At 42.7% G+C, this 22,378-nt stretch overlaps 1 protein-coding gene across 7 annotated transcripts in view; it reads left to right on the top strand.

The window, feature by feature from the left end:
* Positions 1-8,610: 8,610 nt before the first annotated feature.
* Positions 8,611-22,378, top strand: part of PPM1H (protein phosphatase, Mg2+/Mn2+ dependent 1H) — a 216,703-nt gene continuing 202,935 nt past the window's right edge. The window contains exons 1-2 of one of the 7 annotated variants that reach the window (XM_053255505.1): positions 8,611-8,740; positions 19,915-20,068. The gene's annotated coding sequence lies outside the window, so the exon portion shown is untranslated. Of the gene's footprint in view, positions 8,741-16,929; positions 17,063-18,551; positions 18,813-19,914; positions 20,069-22,378 lie in introns of those variants that run through there. The other 6 variants (XM_053255506.1, XM_053255509.1, XM_053255511.1 and 3 more) reach the window with 6 other exon arrangements.

Below are 22,378 nucleotides of genomic sequence, written 5' to 3'. Positions count from 1 at the left end.
AGTGGGTCAGGCCGGGATTCTCACCCCTCTCAGGCCCCTGTGCAACAGCCACCTAGCTTGTCACTTCATGGCGCTGTTACTCCTGTGGTACACGATAATCAGGGTCAGCCTGAGGTATCAGATGAGGAACCAGACACGGATGTTTCTGTGTCTGACAAGGAAGAGGGGGAGCTTTCTGGAGATGAGACAGAGCTGGCTGGCTCAGTCTGTTTCTCACAGGCTGTTTGTGCTACAGGAATTTTCAGTCTTCCTATACAAGGCAAAAAAGATTTTAAAACTGAGGGTGCCATCCCTTCTGTTCCTGATCAGGCTGAAGGGGATCTAGAGGTTCTTCTGGTAGGGCATGCACAGGAGATAGTAGACCCATGCCCACAACTGTTTTTTAATACAATCCAGGCCGAATGGGATAAACCCGTTGAGGGCAGGGGTCCTGCTTCTTCTATCAAGAGTTGTTATACCGTACCTAAGGCAGTCATGGACAAGCTTAAAGTACCTATGGTGGATGCAGAAGTTGCCGTCCTGGTGTCTGGTGCTGGCCTACCCAAAGATGGGGAAATCCCTTTAAAAAACCTGGAGGACTGTAAATGTGACACCGCCCTCCACAGATCACATGAGGCGAACACCCTCTCTATATGCTCATCCATGGCAAACTCTATATTTGCCAAAGCTTCTATGCTATGGCCACTGGTTCCCCCAGAATCTGCAAAACTTCAGCAAGGGCTTAATAAACTTAGCAAAGCAGCGGCCTTCATGGCTGATTTGTCACTGATGCTGTCCAATTATCCACTCGAGCCCTAGCATCTGATGTCTCAGCGTGTAGGTTGTTATGGCTCACGAACTGGCGTGGATCAAAAATCCCATGTTAATTTGGCAAATGCAGTCTTCAAAGGGGAAAAGTTGTTTGGAGATATATTGGAGCCTGTCCTTGTGGAGACTAAGGACAAAAAGAAGGCAATGCTTTCCTCCTCCATTAGGGAGGACTGCAGACCTGTGAAAGCACCCACACCTCAATTCAGGACACCTAAATCATCCTTTGGTTTTCGGCAACCGAGGCAGGACCGTTTTGCATGGTCCAAATCTCATAACTCCTTTCGTGACAACAGGATGAGCCCTCAGGCCTCTCAACCCCCCAAGCCCAGATTTAAGCATAATTTCAGTCAATGACTTGGGCTGTCCCATTGGCAGATGACTACAGGGGTTTGCTCCAGTCTGGGCTCAGACAGTCAGGGACGACTGGATATCACAGACTATATTTCATGGGTATTCTTTAGGGTTTGTGTCACAACCCCTAAACAGGTTCCTGTCTTCCCCCAAATCAAAGAAAAAGGACAAGCACTTAATAATGCCAACTACAATCCAGCATCTTTTGCAGGTTTGGGCGATAGAGCTGGTACCCCCCCAAAAAACATTGTCAGGAGGGGGGAGTTCTTTTTCTTGTCCCAAAGAAGGATGGGGAGTGGAGGTCCATCCTGGATCTGAAGTTTGTGTACCAGTTTCTCCAGAAAAGGAGATTCAGGATGGAGACTCTCCACTCTATCCTGATGGCAGTACAAAGAGGGGATCTCCTCACTTCAATCAACCTGAAGGAGGCTTTCCTTCATGTCCCGATCCATCCTCAGGACCGCAGGTACTTCTGATTTGCTTACAGTGGTTTTCATTTCCAGTATCGGGCTCTCCCCTTCAGTCTTTCAACTGCACCAAGAGTGTTTACCAAACTCATGTTGGCACTCATGGCACACTTGAGGACTGAGGGGGTTCATCTTCACCTTTATCTAGACCAGGGATTCACAATGTTGGGTCCTCAGATGTAATTGGACTTCAACTCCCATAATCCCCAACCAAAGGCCACTGGATTATGGGAGTTGAAGTCCAATAATGTCTGGAGACCCAATGTAGAGAATCCCTAATCTAGACGATGTCCTCATCAGATCTCGGTCTGTTCAGAAAAGCCTCAGGGATGTTCAAGTCACGGTCCATTGCCTCCAGCAGCATGGGTTGGTGGTCAATTTTCAAAAGAGTTCCCGTTCTCCCCGAACCAGCATCCTCCGCCTTGGGGCCGTCATTGATTCCACAAGCGGAGGAGTCTCTCTTCCCCTAGCACGCCAACAAAGGTTGGTTATGGCTTGCCAGTTGCTGCAACATTGTCCCAAGGCCAGTGTTTTCTCCCTCAGTCAATTGCAGGGGCCAATGGTATCCACCACTGGGCTGACATCCTGGGCGCGGTTTCATTCCCGCCCCCTTTAGTGGGCTTTGCTTCCCTGGTAGGACCAAATAGCCCAGAGATCCCGCCTCAACCTGGTTCTAAGCAGGGAGGTGGTTTCATTCCTATCCTGGTGCGTGTCACCAGCCATCCTCAGGGGAGTGTATTTTCTCCTGATAACTCGGGTTCAAGTTACAGCAGATGCCAGCCTAATGGGGTGGGAGACCCATTGCCTTCTCTCTTGGGTGCAGGGATCCTGATCGGAGGAGGAAAACGCTCACAGCATAAACTGGCTGGAGCTCAGAGCGATTCATCTGGCCCTCCTAGAGTTCCTCCCTCTGATCAGGCGCCATCATGTCCTGGTCAGGACAGACAACATGACAGTGAAGGCCCATGTCAACCGCCAGGGGGGCATGCAGTAGCAGTCCCTGAGGCAGGAGCTGAATCAATTACTCATCTGGACAGAAGAGAATTTGCTGTCCTTGGCCTCAGAACATCTAAAAGGGGAGGTAAACTCAGTGGCTGATTGGCTAAGTTGGGCACAGGTGGACCAAGCGGAGTGGTCTCTGAACTCTCAGACCTTCGACCGCATTGTGGAGAGGTTCGAAATGCCTGTCATCGATCTGTTTGCCTTTCCAATAAATGCGAAACTTCCACATTTCATGTCCCGTTTTCGATCACAGGATGCGGAGGACTTGAGACGCCCTCACGGCAGTTTGGCCAAGGGGACTGGTTTACGCCTTTCCCCCAATGGCAGTCATTCCTCAAACTGTCCACCAGGCTCACGCACTACATGTGGACATAATTCTGATAGCTCCACACTGGCCTCGCCACCTTTGGTTTTCCAATCTGCTGGAGATGTCAGTGGAACTTCCCATGAGCTTAGGGGTAGACCCAAATCTCCTCTTTCACCTGGACCCAAGGTGGATGAATTCGTTCGCCTGGAGGTTGAGCCAGGATCTTTGATTCAGGATGGGTATCCTCAGGGAGTGATGGATACTATGCTGGCCTCTCGCAGGCCTTCTACCAAGATAATTTATTAGGCCACTTGGAGGGTATGAGACCTCAGTGTGGTGCTCACGGCATTGACAAAAGATCTCTTAGAACCACTGAGATCTGTTTCCTTGAGGTTTTTATTTTACAAAGTGGTGTTCTTAGTCGCTGTAACCTCAGCATGTAGGGTGTCCAAATTGGGAGCCCTTTCTCTGCATATGAAGCTCTGTTTAGTTTTCCCAGATTATGTGCTTCTAAGGACCAATCCCACCTCTGTTCCAAAGGTGAACTCCCTTTTTCATAGAGCCCAGGAACTTATGTTGCCTTCATTATGCCTTCATCCTGCGTCTTCGAAGGAGAGGACATGGCATTTCTTGGACGTGCGTAGGGCAATTAGAATTTATTTGAAACATACCAAACCCTTCCACCGTTCTGAGTCATTTTTTGTTTCATTTTGCAACTGTACCCTGTGACAGAAGGTGTCAAATTCCACCTTGTCTAGATGGATTTGCCAGTGTATTAATTTGGCCTATACATCTCAAGGTCAGGTTCCTCCTGTAGGGGTCCTGTCCCATTCTACCAGGAGCACGGCAACCTCGGCTGCCTTTTCCACCCTAGTGCCCTTGACTGACATCTGCAGGGCGGCGACCTGGTCGTCCATATCTACCTTTATTAAGCACTTCAAGATCCAAACCTTGACATCTGCTGATGCTTTGTTTGGGCGTGGAGTGTTGTATCAGGTAGTGCCTTCTTAGGACCAGCCTCCTCTCCCACTTGGGAAGTTTCAGGCATTCTGGTAGATCCCATCCTTGGATACACTCCTCCAAACTGAAGGAGAATGATATGTTGGCACTTACCTGAAAGGTCATTCTACTCAGGAGGATGGGGTATATCCACATTCATCTGGTCGTTTCTTTCTGTTATTCTTTTCAGTTGGGTAGTTTCCTTTCAGGCTGGTCCGTCTCCCTGGGGGTTTTGTGCTAGTGATAAGCCATATTCCTAGGGGTCTTTCCTTCCCCTCAGTCTGCTATTGGCAATTTGTTGGGTCTGGTGGTTTTTCAACCTTGTTTTCTATGTTGAGATTGAATCTGTTTGCACCTGAGTGTTCTTATTTTCAGGGCTTTGAATCCTGGCGTCTGAGGGGGTGATCCCTCCCACTAGGCTCGATGTGTCTTCTTCTGATTGGCCCTATCTCTGAGCAGGGGGAAGGCATAACCCATCCTTGGATACATTCCATCCTCCAGAGGAGATTGACCTTTCAGGTAAGTGCCAATGTATCATTCATATTATCTGAATCATTCATATTATCTGAATCATATGCATGCCTACTGCTACACGAGGCTGCCTTTGGATTGAGTCCTCAGCCGAGCACTTTGGATTAATGCATCAGTTTGCAAAATGGTCATGATTTTAAATGGCAGGGTGCTTTCCAGATTAGACCCTACAATGGGGTCATGGCATATCTGCTAAGTGTGCTTCTGTACTTCCTATGTTGTGACACCACAGTCACTACACTGTCAGCAGTGCCGTTCACATGTTGGATGCCTCGTTTTGGGTTTAATCACTGCAGTTTAGTGCTATAATGTCGTATGTGTGTTGCAAAAAGGTTGCTGTGTTTTCCCGCTGTAGGATTTTTTGATTCTGGGGATCATTGTGAATATGATCCTGTCAAGCCAAAGCACTTTACCACAATTGTAACGGGTAATCTGGAAAGCACCCAGGACAACTATGTATTTCCCTCATCTCCCTCCTACTCTCTGTTTTCAACCAATTTTGCTGTGACTATATGAAGTTCAAATAATTTTATTTTCTAGTGTAGTGGGCAAACTATGCTCCAGAATTAACACATGCTTCTATAACAGCTCCAGAGAGGTTCTATAACGATAAAGGCAGAGTGGTTCTATAACAATAAAGTTAATAGCAAAGAAACCAGAGAAATAACTCATACAAACATTTTTATCTTCAGCACCATAAATGACCTTGATTCAAGGCATTCAGAAGAAGGTCACACAACTTATACTGTTAGCAGAATCTTTTGTTACCATAACGAAAGTCAGAATAGCAATCTCCATGATGTTGCAATCTCCTCTTTTTTAAACTATTGTCCTGTGTCTGTAATATCATAAGTCTAATGGCAGCTCATATATTTAAGATAGGCTAGCATAGCTGCAGGTATGTTTCCGAAATTCAATTCCCCCCAAATACAACTGTCGTACTTAATGCAGTTTCCTGTTAATAGCCAATGCTCTCCCCCTTGGATATGAAAGGGGAATCATTTTTTATATGAATCATTATTTATATGAGCATGTTTTGTAGCTGAAACAGATTTAATTGGGAAATGATCTAATGAGTCACACCTCCAGGGGAGCAGTTTCATATTCATATTTGATATCCTGCAAGTGGGAACAAAAATTACATTGTCAACAGTTAGCAACCAGCAGGCTCAGATGGAAATTGTGGGATGATCCTCACTGCTACTACATTGAAATAATGTGTGATTTTTCTTCTTCTCTCCAGAAGAAAATGAAAAAGAACAGTCTTAGATGAACATAGGTCCACATAAACACCAGTTGTCATTACTTATTTGATATCTCATATGCACATTTCCAAATACTACCGGTTCCTCTTTAAAGTGCTTGTTACACAGAGACTAGCGTGATCCTACTCTCTCTCGTCAAGTGCTTTGCCAAGAGAGGAAGATACACTGTGATTTCACAGTGAAAAAATGATTTTTCATCTTCTGGAGAGTAGTGTTGTTTTGCTGAAAACTTTGCATATGCACACACACACACACACACACACACACACAGAATGTCACATTTGCAGCACAAAAACAAACCACATCAAAATCCAACACACACTCTCTCTCTCTCACAAGAATAATTATTGTTGATATTATGACTTCAGTCTTAATGATGTTGAGGCAGCAGGAATTATTTATACCAGGCAGTGCAATATTTTTGTGGCAAGAGATTCAAGTTTAAAGCCAGGGCTGCCTCAAGCTATTTTTCTGCCCCAGGTGAATCTTAATTTCATGCCTCTTTCCTACTACACCCCCACAACCCTGCATTTTGCTCTACATGCTGAGTTGGTATATTAAAGCATGGAGCTTAGATACTATTTTTATATTCATTTTAAATATAAGTAAATTTGACAAGCTGATAAGGGGAGCAAAGGCAAGGCTAGATCTGAGAATAGAAGCAAATGTGCATAGAAAATAGGGCTGAGCAAAGTTTTGGAAGCCTATTTGGATTCTGCCCAATTTGGCCTAAACTGAACTGGTTTGAGCTGAATTAGAGCCAAGTTGAAGTGAATTGTGCTGGTTTGGGTGGACCACAGAAGCTTTGCCCCTCCCAAGCACCATTCAATCAACTCCTGAACTCCTGGACTAGGCAGGGGCAGTAAACAGACTGAAGGTAGTTCATGTTGCTCCTGGTAGAGAGGGAGCAGTGGTCATGGTGCCTACTAGCTAGAGATTTAAAATTATGCCTTGCAGTCCTGGGAATATCATGGGTGCTCCTGGGAACTGTAGTCTTTTTCAGGGCTGCAGCCATAGCTATCTTCAGCTTGCCTCTTGCCCCTGCCTGGTCCAGCAAATACCTTCAAGGAGTAATGGGGCGGGAGACGAGGGAGTGGAGGTGGCAAAGCTTGAGCCCCGAATTGAAGCAGCCTCTTAAAATCAGGCCAAAGTGAAGCAGAAATCCCCCCTCTCAAGGACCCAGTTCAAATTGGGAGTTTCAGTGCTGCCTCAAACAGAAGCAAGGCTGTTTTGCACAGCCCAAGTAGAGAAGGATAACCCCATTACAACTAGGGAACTCAGCTCTAGTATGAACAAGAAGATATTTCTGTCTGTTGTATTATTATGAAGAGGTTTTTTTTAATTCTCATGCACTTAAAGAACAATGTGTCAAGTTATCACACAAGTTATCATCACCTTTACTGTATATTTCCCCTAATCAAAATTGTAGAATGTTCCTAATTAACCAATTCAAAAGATTTTTTTTTAAAAAAACAGAAGTCTAATTTCTATAACATTACACCAGAAGTCAAAACAAGTGGTACAAAATAAAAATGAAGAACATGGTGCAAAAACCAGGAAATCTTGGAAAATTAAGCCAGAATGAAATTTAGACATTAACCAGTATCCTCACTAACAGTGCGGAGTCACTGCTTGTAAAGTGCTTCTGCAGCATTTAGTAGTCTAAAGTCCCAGGGGCGTGTGCGTGATTTTCAGCAATCCCTTCTTTCCTTGGAAGTGCTCTTTAACATGCGGAAATATGTCCCTAAAGGCTGCACAACCCTCAGGAACATATTTATGGGTATTACAATGTGGACCAAACTAGATGGGGTTGTGACAGGCAGACCCTCAGTCTTCCCCCAAACTGAATTCAACTCACAAGATGACTCCTAACATGGATACATATTAGTAAACACTGAGCATACTCCTCTAAAACAATCTCCTTAGGGGATATGGGGGGAGCCCTCCATATCCAAAACGGCATATCTAGTTTTCATACAGATTGTAGAAAGGGTACTCACAGTCTCATTAGTAGATAAAAAGCTTCAATTCTGCTTCAGTTCTCCTCTACTTCCTCACCTTAACTGATTGATGACCGATGGGACTGATCCTTCCTTTTTTATTTGCCATTGTTATCAAGGCAAATAAATTAAGAAGAAAAAATCAGTTTAAAATCCACAATATGCCTGGCAGAGACTCCAATACTCCCTCCTTGCAAAGGGATCAAATTACTATAAAACTACATATTGCGGCCAAAACCATAGAAAATGCTGATCATTTAGCACAGAAAGTGCTGCAGACTCATTGCCATCTTGGTTCCTACCTCATGGATATCAGTAGACGCCATAGCAGTGGAAACACTCTACTTCATGAGTGAGTTGACTTCAGTTTTGCACAGTCTATCTCTCTAAATATCAGATCCTCTCCTTCCCCATGCTTTGTTATGTACACAGACCTAAGTGTAAACAAACAGGCTCTGCTTGTCACCATCACATCTACATTGGTCCACGTTGGAGCTTCATTTGCAACCATGAAACTCGGTGGCAAGCAATGTTCTGTCTTTTAAGGTGTCTGAATGAATGAGAGAGCCCTGCATGCTTTTTTTTTTGTTTTGTTACCGGCAATTTATTACACATTGATTCAGGCGCGTAACAATGATAGGGCAAGGGGAGACAGTTGTCTGGGGGCCCCACTGCCTGGAGGGGCACCCCAGAGGCACCTCATGTGACTCCCCATTGCCCCCTGCCCAGCCCCATAGCCTCTCAGCCACTTGCCCTCTTCGCCGTCTATCCTGCTTGTTCTGCTTGCCCGCAATCGAAGCAGCAGCCCAGCTGCAAAGAGCTCCTTTTCTCCCGCCTCTCAGCTGATCGGCGGGTGGGCGGGGCTTCCACGGAGGCCTCCGTGTAGGCCGCAGTGAAGCCTGAACTCGAGTAGGGCCCAAGCCAGCCAGGAAGGAGGAGGCAGCCAGAGTGTTCTCTGCAGCAGAAGATCCCTTGCTGCCCTGCTTAACCCAGACCAGCATTTGCCAGGTAGAGTGTGAACTCCTTTTTGTGGTTACCTTTCCCGCCCCCCCTGCCCCATATATAGGGATCTGCTTGCCATAGGGCTTGGATATGGGGGGGGGGGGAGGGACCGAGAAGTCTCTGAATATTTATTTTGAAACAGCTTGGAAAATTTGCTGACTTAAAAAAACTGTCTAAAAAGTCCAATAAGTGGCTTGTTTCATGGCAGAAAATTGCAAAAACTTCTGGAACAGTATTTTATTAATTTTATTTATTCATTCATTCATTTATAAATGCACTTATGTTCAAGTTGTTTTGCAACCCAGAAGGTCTGAGTGAGAACTGTGAAGCATGTGTGGTGCTTTTATTTTATTTTTCTTGTGTGTGAACTGCTCCCCAATAACTTGCAGGGACTTCAGGGTAAATCTGGCCCACCTGTGAATGCAGCACCTCCATTCCAGAGGAGATGTGTCTTAAAGGGCTTTAAAAGCCTCCTGTGAAAAACCTCCTGCAATCAAACTTGACTGAATTTGTTCAGAATTCTGGGAAAACAAACATAGGTTCACCCTGCATGGTTGAAAGTCTCCTTTGCTAATCTGCAGCGAGGGGCCCATTTTAATAATTCATCTTTCTAGTGTGTTCTAGGCATTAAAAGTAATACAAATGTATAGTACTCAATGTATATCACTATATATTGTGACGTGTGTGTGTGTATTCAGTGAAATGTATTTGCAGGCAGCATACTTATTTTGGAATATCAGACTTAAATCCTTGGGGGCCTGGGGTGTGCGGAGGCCCTGGACTTTGGGGGGGGGGGCATTTTAAAATCTTGTCTCTGGGCCCACTCCAACCTTGCTACGCCCCTGCATTGATTGATTGATTAAGTGCCGTCAAGTCGGTGTTGACTCTTAGCAAACACATAGATAGATTCTCTCCAGGACGATCTGTCTTCAACTTGGCCTTTAAGGTCTCTCAGTGGTGTATTCATTGCTGTTGTAATCAAGTCCACCCACTTTGCTACTGGTGTTCCTCTTCTCTTTCCTTCAACTTTTCCCAGCATTATGGACTTCTAAAGGGAGCTGTATCTTCACATAATGTGTCCGAAGTACAATAGTTTGAGCCTGGTCATTTGTGCCTTGAGTGAAAATTATGGATTGATTTGTTCTATGATCCATAGGGTTGTTTTCCTGGCTGTCCATGGTATACTCAAAAGTCTTCTCCAGCACCAACGTTCAAAAGCGTCAATACTTTTTCTATCCTGCTTCTTCAAAGTCCAGCTTTCACATCCATAGAGTGTCACAGGAAAAACCATTGTCTGGACAATTCTAATCTTTGTAGGTGTAGACATGTCATGGCATCTAAATATCCTTTCCAAGGCCTTCATTACAACCCTACCAAGTGCTAGTCTGTGGCGTATTTCTTAACTTGACTACTGGATCCTTTACTGTTGATAGTTGATCCTAAAAGACAGAAGCTATCCACCACTTCCATGTCTTCATTATTAATTCTGAAGCTGGTTGCTGTACCTGTTGTCATTAGTTTAGTCTTCTTTACATTTAGTCATAGTCCCATTTTTTCACTGTGCTCCTTGACTTTCATTACTAGAGCTTGCAGATCATCCACATTATCGGCTATCAGAGTGGTGTCATCAGCATAGCGCAGGTTATTGATGTTTCTTCCTACAACTTTAACACCACACTCAACTTCTTCCAATCCAGCTTCTCCCAGTATATGTTCAGCATATATTACACTTGCAAAATGTACCATTCAAAATAATACAGTGTAAAGAAAACAACAGCAATAATAATCTACATAGTTTCCTGGATAGCAAAAGGTTATTGTGTGCTATTCATTCTGCTGCTGATACGAAGGGGAAATGCAATTCTAGTCTTGGTACTCCTTGGATTTTGTCACCCTGGGCACTGCCAAATGTTCCTAGTGATGCTGCTAGTGGAAGCTAAGGTGTATGTAATTGAGGGCAGGGCAAACTATGCAAGTAAGAGACCCTGCACACTATAACGACAACATGTGCTAGTCATCACAGAGCTTCTTCATAATTTATATTTCCCAGTCTTTGCATTAAAAAAAATGTTACAACAAATCACTTCATATCACTTACAGTATTTATTTAAAAACATTAGAAAACATTTGTGATATGATTTGTAACAATTAAATGCTTGCCAACAGGTCCCTGTCTGTTTGCCAAGCAATGTTGATATCCTAGTTAAAGCTTTGTTAGGTCTTGTTTCTGCCTTTCAGCAGTCATTAGCCACTACAACACTTTCATCATTCCATGTCTATCTAATTCACACATTTTTCTTTAATGACAAATTTAAAAGTCATGCAGTTTGATTGGCAACTCTAATCTAACTAGATGCTCTAAATGCTCTCACTTAGGAAAGAGCTTATTGTTTAAAGGACAATACTGCATTTCTATTGACAAATGCCTATGTGAAATAATTGAAAGCAAGTGCCTTGTTTGTCAGTTTAAATTTTAATTACCCAAACTAATTAGATGCCAGAGGAATAATTTGGATAAAGTACATTGTGTTGATTTAAGTTCTGCCTATTTAATCAATCATTAGAAAGTGCAGACTCTTGCCTATCACTTCAGACTTACTTTAAAAAACCTGCTGTTCACAGAAGTCTCTAATGCCCTTCCCATCAATGCATTTGAACTTTTCTTTATTTGGTGTGCATTTATGATTATGTTATTATTTGATTTCAACTTCATCTAACAACAATGCCTTAGAACAGCTTGCAGAGCAAAAAGCACAACACAAAATAGATACATTTTACCAAAACTATGCAAAACATTTAGAAATAAGTTAAAATCACCCAAAAAAACCCATAAAAATATTGCCCTATTTATTATTTATCAGATTTTTATTCCGCCTGATATATACCTCTCTAGGCAGGTGTAATAAAATTCAGGTATAATAACATGTAAGCACTATATACATAGGTACAGCTCCTACCAGAGCGTACCTTTCTGTGGTGGAGCATTCTCTCTCCAACACTGATACACTCTACAGCCCTATCTACATGCTGTCCAGGAGCACAGGAATTGTCTGAAGAGAAAAATAGGGAGAGATCCTCTCCCATTCTGGGAGACACCTTGCCTAAATCAGAGAAGTTGATTAGATTCTAACTGATAATTATTCTTAGCAAATCAGCCAGGTGAAAGTTTCATTACAAATGTTCTCACTACAATCTGTTTAAAGCTTCCTTTAAGGACTGTGCGTATTAACGAATAAATGTTCCATGTTCATTGCCATCTTATATTCAGGCCCATAGCATGGCCTTTACATGTCATAAACTGTACTTTAAAATTCAGGTCAGTAATTCCAGTTTAAGATACATTTGATCATCCAATTAATTCAAAATATGCTTTTATGTCTAGCGTTCTCCTGCCCATGTTAAACTATCTTAAATATTCCCAAAGATCCCAACCTTAAAAAGTACCTCAGTGCTACTACTGCCATTTGAGGATAGCCCTGCTATTAGTCTGTGTGAGGCAGCCCTCCACAGGTGTAGAGATGATGAGATACAAATAAGGGACAGTAACCTAATGACGCAGCAGGGAAATGACTTGACTAGCAAGCTTGAGGTTGCTGGTTCGAACCCCCGCTGGTATGTTTCCCAGACTATGTGAAACACTTATATCGGGCAGGAGCAATATAGGAAGATGCTGAAAGGCATCATCTCATACTGCATGAGAGATAACAATGGTAAACCCCTCCTGTATTCTACCAAAGAAAACCACATGGCTCTGTGGTCACCGGGAGTCAACACCGACTCAACGGCACACTTTACCTTTAAAATGTCAATTAATGTATTATTATGTTGTTGTTTACACAGAGACAGGTGTTATTGACTGGTTTGTTTTATCCAGACATCGAGTCCTTCCCAAGGACCTGGGATGGCTGAATTTTATTATCAATGTTATTATAGATATCGATAAAGAATATAGGCTCTTCCCAGAAATGTTGCTTTTTGTAATTGGCCGATGGTGATTTCTGTGGCCCCTATGGTGTTGAGATGCTCTTCAAGGAGATTGGAGATTCTGCCTGTGTTGTGTAATTCTGGCTTCATACCTGCTAATCTTCTTTGACACTGCTATTATTTGCTGCTTTATTATTTTCCTTGAATCTAGGTGGTATTTTTGGATCAGATACTGTTTGGTGTTTTCATTCTTCAGTTTTTGTCTTTCATATCTTTCATTTTACTAGCATCTGATCTAAGCCTGGAGTTTTTATTTTCTAATCTAATCTTCCATTTAGGTGATGTACTGCTTTCTTTTTTGACAGGTCCACTGATCTTATATCCGAGCTCTTGTGTTGTTATTGTTGCTGCACTGTACATTAGTTGGTTTGTTTCTTGCAAATTGTTGGTTGTTATTTCTGCAAGTGCAGCATTGACATCTTTTAATGCCTGAGCGAGTTGTTTTTTGGCAACTGTTTTTAGAGCTGGAAGTCGAAATCTGGTGGTTGTTTGGTTCATGTGCTCAGTTATTTTTTGCTTTAGTTCTTGTTGCTTTTCTGTTAAATGGCATTTGGGTTTTTGAGGTGAAGGCAAAGGGGTGGTTGCCTGGTTTTGATTTTGAAACAGTTCAGCAACAGTGGCATCCTCTATTTCCAACACCTCCTCCACCTGCGCCTGAGCAACTTCTTCAGTTGGTGGTAATTCTTCTTCCATATCTTGAGCCTGTGTTGCTCTTTGCAGTTCTTCCAGCTCAACTCCTGTGAATACGTTCTTTCTTATTATGTATCTTCTCTGGTCTGCTAGCCTTTGTTCTGTTATTTCTGTATCTGGATGCTTCTCTTTCCAAATTTGGTACATTCTTTTTAAATAACCTCTTCTAGTTGGACTAGACTTTTAATAGCAGATCATTATTTCCTTGTTGGCAGTTTTCGTATATTTTTTTCGGTTAAGCGACGTTTCTTCCAGTAACTTTGCTGTCTTCAGCCCTGGTTGCTCAACTGAAGATCCTGAGTCCTGTTGCCCACTTGTCACCAGATGTCCAGGGACTATAGCACCTGGCGCAGTCCTTGTTGACCCGGGCGACGACTGATCCGGTATAGATTTATTAAAGTTACGTCTCACCATATTGTTGATGGGAGAGGCACTCTTTGTCTGGCTCCTCTGGTGAGACCTGTCCAGTATGGTTGGACCTCTGGCATAGATCTCACCTTCCTCAGAGCACACAAGCCCCACAACCACGCCAAGGTAGTGCCTCACTGGGGATATTATCATCATCATCATCATCATCATCATCATCATCATCATTATTATTATTATTATTATTAAATCACCACAAGGGGCACCAGTTGTATTTTCTGGCTTGGGTGTTAGAATGTTTTGCACTCACTGTTCCTGAATCTCTAAATTAAACCTTAGGTGACATTTTCTGATATAGATCCAATCATTGCTTTAAAAAGCATTCCTGCATGTTTGTTGAGCATGTTTCAATGGTGTATGCTTTGATGCTAAAAACCCCAAACCATGTTAAATGCTACACTTTAAATGAAATAAGAAAAGTAAAGTGTGCCATTGAGTCAGCTTCGACTCCTGGCAACTACAGAGCCCTGTGGTTGTCTTTGGTAGAATACAGGATGGGTTTACCATTGCCTCCTCCCTCACAGTATGAGATGATGCCTAAATTAAAGAGGAATTGAAATTCACATGATTAAGAAACTCTAAATGTAGGGCCTAGAGTTATTTGGACTGTTGTTGTGAGCCAAGCCTGATATGCTAGCATATGACATTAGGCTTGTTTCACCAGTGTCACAAAGTGACCAGTTCTTTATAGAGTGACCATGTATAGTCTGGGAACAAAAGTAGAAAGAAGGCCAAAACACTCTCAAAGAATTCAATGGGCATTATTGAGGATAAAAGAGCAACAGCATCGATGTAACTGAGCAGAAAACAGAACAATCAATCAGAACTACTAATATTTCAATTACAGCTAGTAATAACATCAACCCAGTATTCCTAACTATCACATGTGTGTGCATGCATGTCAGGTCAGTATTAAATCTTCCTAAAACCTAACACAATTCAGATATAGATGGAAAGAGGGAGGGGGGAGGAAAGGAAAGGAAAGGAAAGGAAAGGAAAGGAAAGGAAAGCACAGAAATGGGATGGTTGGGAATCAGGAGTTAGTAGAGGGAGGAGGGAGGGGGAAAGAGGGAAGGGAAGTAGAAACCAAGGCAGTAGAAGCAGCATATCTACCCGGGTCCAATGTGGGGCAGCAAGTGTCCACCACTTGGATTTGATGCTTGGGGATGATGAGGCTTCAGATGGAAAAAGCTGGCGCTGGATTTCACAGACAGAGTTAGCCCTTGAGTCTTTGCCCCGCGGCAAGAATCACTGAGCAGTCGTCTGCAGGTTTCAGGCCTCTGTTAGCTCTGCAGCTAGACATCAGGCACTTGGGATGCGCACATGAGCAAATATCCGCTGGGTAGGCAAAGCTTGCTGACTCTTTGTTCGGTGAGCTCCCTTCTTATGGTTGTTCCATCATTTGATCTCCATAGAGTCTATTTGAAATATCATCATCCTTCCTGGATCACAAAAAGGGTCAATTGCTGTTACCCTCTAGATCTTGTCTTCTAATTATTGATCACTTCAGGTCAGTCCAGGGTAAACAGGATCTAAGTTCCATCTCCTATTAGTTGTTGGGAAGAACATTGTTCTATTGACATTCCCAAAGCAAATCTGCATCTCTGAGCTTGCAAATGGGCATCTTCTCTTGTCCCCAGACTTTCTGGTCCCTGGTCTTCAAGAACGTTAAAAGTCAAAGGTGTTAGGAAAGAAGAATCAGGGCTATAAGTGTGAGACAGAAATTAAATCATTTTCTTTTGTGTACATCTACCTAGGATGGAATTCAAAAAACAGCAAGAGGATATAAACAATGCTTCTAATTCTACATTGCAAATATCTCCTCAGCGAAAGACAGGATAGTCCCCTGTCTTTTCAAGTCAATTCACTGGATAGCAAAGCTATGACCAATGGCTATTGTAAATTTTCTGTAAGAGGAAATCCTAGCATCCCCCAGAGACATTACCTGAGAGCAAGTTCCAGGCAATTTTACTCCTTTCACTACATTGAACTCCTTTTGCAAGGAGTTCAGTGGTGCTGGCAAAGATACAGATCTCAGCCTGGCCCGCTGGACTCTGAGTTCTGGTCCAACATGAATGATCTGGACAACAACATATCCAAATTGCTAGTGTGTGTAAATCTTCCTAACATGCATCAGTAAAGGCATTCCACAGTGATAGGATATGTATGAGACAGGAAAGCAAGCCTGGCCATTGTGTCTCTTGATTACACATTTCACAAACATTGAGAAACAATGCTGAATTGCCTCTACCTTAACAAAACAATTACCATCTATCCCAGGGGCAAGTCATGAGACATGGGTGTCATGTACTGGTCAGTTCATCTGACTTCAGGCATTAATTGATTTCTTAATAAAGTGGAATCAGACACAGGTCTAGATTTCACATAACTTTGGATTGGCAACTCTGGGTTTAATGTGGTAGTCAGGGTGGCCACAACACTGTCCTCAAAGATTCTAAGAGTGGCAACTTAATACAATGACTTTGTACAACCTTTTGGGGAAAGGGAAAGGTCACTATACTCAATGATCATTCTCAGTTTGACACAGCTCATGGCAGAAACAGATCTGCCCCTTAGATATTCAGTGAAGTAAACCATCTGTCACCAAAATTAAAGATACATTTGTTCTTGTTCCAGATCTGTAAATATTCAGGTGTATTCTGGAAGATGCGTATGTCTTACATTCTTAAATTTTAATTAAATAACACAAAATGAAGTGTTCATATGGATTCAGAATGGTGGATAAGAAGCAGTTCTGTGTGCAAAAACTGAACACAGGCCCCTTCAGATCATTTCCCCAGAGGAATCAATGAAAAACTCAAAAAGATTAATAACTCTCAGAATTATCCACACTCTCTCCAAACTAGAACTCCCCAGGATAAGACTAGTATAAAACACCTATATATTTGTCATGAAGATTAAGTGCCCTCGAGCTATATCTCTTCCCAGTACTGAATACTATATCTCTCCCCAGTACTTTGCCCCCACCTCTGCAGGTGGCAATTATGACATCACCTGTGTTTTATCTATTATGATACGCTCATTGTCACCTTGGTGATGGCTCCATCACCAAGCTTTAGTCATCAAAGTGTGGAGGATGCAGGAGGAGGAGAAGCATCTCACAGGGGCAGCTTGGTTGTCCTCCTCCTATCCTAAGAAGAGATGGGGTCATCATGGCAAAGCAGTTGTGTTCCTTTTAAATATATGAATGAGTGGTAAGCCTGCCAGGTATGAAGTATCTTTTCATTACAGAATAGGAATTTTTTAAGGACTGGAGGTGGTTGGAAACCAAGTGATCTACCAGATGAGAGTATTTTCAGCATCTCTAAATGCCAAATTATTTCACTTCCTTTCTTTCTTTGACTCTGTCAATAACCTTTGCAAAGGCTTAATTCTAGAGACAGGGGGTGGGGTGGGGGAAATGCTACATTGCCTGGAGAAGAATCTTCACATGGAAATAGACCGACTTGAACAGGAACCTACAGAGAAATGGACAACAATGACAAACTTCATTTTGGGAATCTTAAATTATCTTAAAGGAAATGGCACCTTCACTTGTTGAAGTCCCAGAGCCTAGATCTGGAGAAGCAACATCAGCAGGAGTAGGAAAATTTCACTATGAAAAAAGAAACCTGGCAAAAGAAGTGAGTCACCAGAAGTACAGCTGCAACTATGCCAACAAGAAGAGAAGTGTCTTGCCCAGCTGGAGGAATGCTGCTGTCTAGAAGAAGATAGTCTTTGTCTGCAGTGGGCACCGCTCTACGAGCATGTTGCAGACCTTTGCAAACAAGAGAGGGAGCTCAAGCAAATGAGAGAGCCGAGAGAGGCAGAACACCAACTGGAGGAGGAGGCTTCTCCAGGAACAGGAACAGCACAAGCAAGAAAAACAGATGTTGCAGCAACAACAGCAACAGCCAGGCGAGGTCGCCCCAGAGGATTTCACTGCCTTCACCCCAGGAGAAGATCCCTATGTGGTTCTTGCCATCTTTGAACAGGCTGCGATAGAATGGGAGCATTAGAAGGTGCTCCCTTCTAGTACATTGGTTGTGTACCCAGTTTGATCAATGGGGAGCTGGCAGAAGATTTTGGTAGCATGCCAGAAGCAGGGGATGTTACTGAGGCTGTGGGGAAAATGTGTTACCTTGATGCTTCAACCAGACTATCATATTGTGCAATGGTCACAGACTATGAGAACCTCGGGCTCTGGGTGGCAAAGGTGGTCCTGGAAGCTACAAGAGTCACAGATGCAGCTACAACACATGCCTGGTAAAGAGAACATTATTGCAGATCCAATCTGTATAACACAAAGTTCCCTCCATTTTTCAAAATTTCTCTTCCCTCCAAAATTTTCCAAAATTTTTCCCAGTAAAACTAAAAAACAGCAGGCATGAACTTTTGACCCTGATAGTATTTTTCATGCATAGGGATTCGCAAGCATATTAACACAGAAATCCTATTTACGATAATGAAGATGTTTTATGCATATTAATACAGTTTACAATTCATTTATAATCCAAAGGCTTATTTACAAAAACCCAAGAGGTCTAGGCCTCTTTCCTCCACACTTGGTGTTGGAGCTTTAGCCATCACCAAGGAGACACAGTGCATCATAATGGAGAAACCACAGGTGATGTCATAATTGCCACCTGCAGAGGCGAACAAAGTATCATCCTTCAGTACTGGGGAGAGAGAGGTGGCTGAAAGGCACTTATCTTCATGACAAACATATATGTGTTTTATACCAGTCTTATCCTGGTTTATTCTAGTTTGGAGAGAGTGCTGATCATTCTTAGAGTTATTCATCTTTTTTTAGTTTCTCATTGATTCCTATGGAGAAATTATCAAGAAATTATGGAGCAACTGAAATTGCTCGATAAGAAATTATGGAGAAATTATCAAGAAATTATGGAGAAATTCTTGGACACGTGCCCCTTCAGAGCTTGTTATGCTACTTCTGGGGACAGACTTAATGGACCAGGTATGGGTTACTAGAGGCCAAGCAACCTCATCTGGCAGGGGAAGCTCATACATCCCCTCTTCCCCTTCATCCCTCAACCCAAGCGGGGGACTCCAAGGATGTTAAAAAGCAAGAGGGAGATGAGGAGGTGACACCTCTTGCACCTTCCTCAGCAGCTACCCCACACTCCCTCACTCCTGAGATAGAAGCTCCACCTGCACCAAGGGGAAACAAAGAAGGAAGTGTTCTTCCTCCCTCCCTCCCTCCCTCCCTCCCTCCCAACACTGCTTAGGCAGAATTTGAGCAAGCCCCATGGGATGACCCCACTCTGGTTGATGTGCATGAGGGGGCAGTGCAGCCCCTTCCAGAGCAGACAGACACCCAGAGAGTTTGCTTTGTATGGAAGGATGGACTCTTATGTAGAGAATTCCTCCCCAAGGAAAGGTGAGGGTGTGTGTGTGTGGCTGGGATGTAGACAGCCAACTTGTGGTCCCCAAGTAATGTAGAGAACAGCTGCTATGATTGTTTCATGATGACACCTCCTTTAGTGGCCACCTAAAAATTAAATGTAGCAAGGAAAGATTCTCAAGGAATTTTTGTTGGCCCAATTTACATCAGAATGTAGAAGACTTTTGTCAGTCCTGTGATGCCTGCCAGCACATTAGGAACAGGACAAAACCAAAACCATGACCAAAGGATCACTGGTACTAAGCAAATGACACCATTTAGTTACCACTTGCCATTAGTTACTAATACAAGTTACCATTTAGGTCATCTGGTATTAACTCTGACCACAGTAGACCTCTACTATCAGTACTGTACTGTATGTGCTCAGGGTGTGCATGGGCTATTAAGTATAATAAAATTATAATTGGCACCCAATAGCTATTATACAACATTCATGGAACAAAAGAGAGTCTGCATATTATCAAATTGCTATGAGTTTTGATTTTTTCTTTCCTAGGTAATTACCTAAATGTTCATAATGAAATTAACAGTCAGAGTCTTCCACACAACCAGAGCTTTTGCAGTTAAAATTATAGCTCTGTGGAGAATGAATATGACTCAGTGATTTATGCAATTGAAAATTTCTTAAGTAATCAGAGTGCTTATCATCCCTTAGGAACAAAAAGGTGAACCTGGTTTCCAAGTCTGATACACAGACCAATGACTTCTCTGGGACCTATGCAGATATGAAAGGATCTCAACATTGTGAAATAAAATGAAAGCGAATGAAGAGATAACAGAAAAAGGCTGGTTCCCTTAAAATGTATAATGTATGTGTAGAGATGGTAGAAAGCAAAATGATTAGGGCATGTTTTTGCAAAATATAATTATATGAAAGAAGAAATGAAATGCATCTAAGATTTCCTGCAGGAAACTGTGCACTCTGTTAGGGTCAATGGAAGGGTCTTAATGTTAGAATTTACTGGTGCTTGACCACAGTGGCATTATTGGCTAAGCTTTAGTTTAGAGTAAGGCTTTTATGATATAAAAAGTAACTATTTTACCATGAGCCATGTTTTTTATGCTTCTCTATGTTGCTTACAAGTTTTTAAAGGCTTATCATGTATTTATTCGGTTGGTTTATTGGGCTCATTTGGAAGATATCTTATACTTTGCTGGTCAATAGACCATAATAAACATTATTCCATTCCATTCCATTCCATTCCATTCTATAAAGCAATAGGCCCCGAGAAAAGTTTGGTAATAATTCTAAATTACATAGTACAGGGCTTCCCAACCTTGGGAACATAATGCAGGGTTTCTCAACAGCTCCTGTGGTCATTGTGGTTGGGGATTATGGAAATTGTACATCTGGAAACTTAAAGTTGGGAATGCCTGGAATAGTGCAATGGTGCACAAATATCTGTTGTTGATATCATTATAGCAGGACCCTGGGCTGTTGAAGTGTCCCTATAACTATACCAAATTTGATTCAAATCAATTAGGCAGTCCACAAGTTAGCCCACTTGCGGCTCAACTATTCACGCATGCAACATCTTGAATCAGGGTGGATGACATCATTACAAACTATATTGTTGAAGTGTCCCTTTGTATCACTCTTTGAACCAAATTTGGTTCATATTGGTTAGGCGGTTCATAAGTTAGCCAAGTTATACCTCAAATGTTCATGGGTCTGCCAACTTGAATAGGATGGACGGATGACATCTTTACAGACTACATCACTGAGGTGTTCCTTTGTTTCACTCATTACAAGTACACCAAATTTGGTTCAAATCGGTTAGGTGATCCATAAGTTAGCTCACATGGCTCAAATGTTCATGGGTCTGCCATCTTAAATCAGGGTGGATGACATCATTATAAACTAAGCCCTTGAGCCATTTGCTACAGCTGTAGCAAATTTGGTTCAAATCAGTTAGGCAGTTCACAAGTTCACTTGTGCCTCGAACATTCACACATCCACACTCTTTAACTGGGGTTGATGGTATCATCACAAATTATACCATTGAGGGGTCCCTATGTGGTATAGAGAGATCCCTGAGATAAACCATGAGATGGAAGCATGGCTGCCTGTGTCATGACCCAGGCCACGCAGGGTCCCACTGTGCAGGTGCGGTGGCCTCCAAAATAGTGAACAACCCCCACCACTTTGGAGAAGCCCACTCAGAGGGGATATGTCTAAAAATAAATAAATAAATAAATAAATAAATAAATAAATAAATAAATAAATACCACCCCGACCTCACTGCACCGGGGTGGTTTCGAAGGGGGCCAAAAGTGAACTGGCCCGGTGCAGTCTGACTTCGGTTCGAACTGAACTGGGCCAGGTGGTTTTGTGCACATCCCTAATGCCTTTCAATAGGTTTTAAATAATCTAAATAGGTTTTCATGCCTGGTGAGAACCAATGAGCTCCTGATTAAAAAGATGTGCTTAATTTTTTCCCCCTAAAATTGCTGCATGCTGGACATAGGAGTCTGCAGGACTTGTTCAAAGAGGAGGGAACTGATAACATACAAATATATGCATAGAAATCTAATCAAGCCCTGAGTCCAGGGGGGCAATCGCCTCCTTGCCCTCCCCCCGCCGATCCTCGGGCTCATATGCATGGCATTAAAGATGAGGGAGAGGCTTTGGACTCAGTGGCTGATACACTTTACAGTATCACAGTGGTTTTCACAGGATGGGAGGAATGGTCCTATAACACTGTGGTCTTGTAATTTGATTTTCTTGTAATCAGCACCTGCTAGGAGGAGGAGAACTAGCTTGTATTGCTTGATGGACAGTGGGTGGAGGGCCCATAAGAGATCTTATGCCAATTCTTTGTAATTTTTTTGTAAATTTGCAAATTTTAGAAAGAAGAAATGAATTACTGAACAGCAAAGTTTCAGTTCACCAATAATTGTAAAAGTAGGTTCTGCTCTACTTTCTTAAAAATGATTAGCCAGACATATGTGGGGCCAGTGTGGTGTAGTGTCCTGGGCCAGGACTGTAGAATGTAGAGTGCTGGGCCAGGACTGGGGACACCTGAGTTCAAATCCCCATTCAGTCATAAAACTCACTGGGTGACTCTCTGGGCCAGTCACATACCTCTCAGCCTAACCTACCTCACAGAGTTGTTGTG

The sequence above is a fragment of the Hemicordylus capensis genome, chromosome 5 (assembly GCF_027244095.1).
Source record: "Hemicordylus capensis ecotype Gifberg chromosome 5, rHemCap1.1.pri, whole genome shotgun sequence".
In the NCBI taxonomy this organism is placed as follows: domain Eukaryota; kingdom Metazoa; phylum Chordata; class Lepidosauria; order Squamata; family Cordylidae; genus Hemicordylus; species Hemicordylus capensis.
The sequence above is the reverse complement of the archived record's forward strand: the minus strand, read 5'-3'. Positions and strand labels throughout refer to the sequence as shown.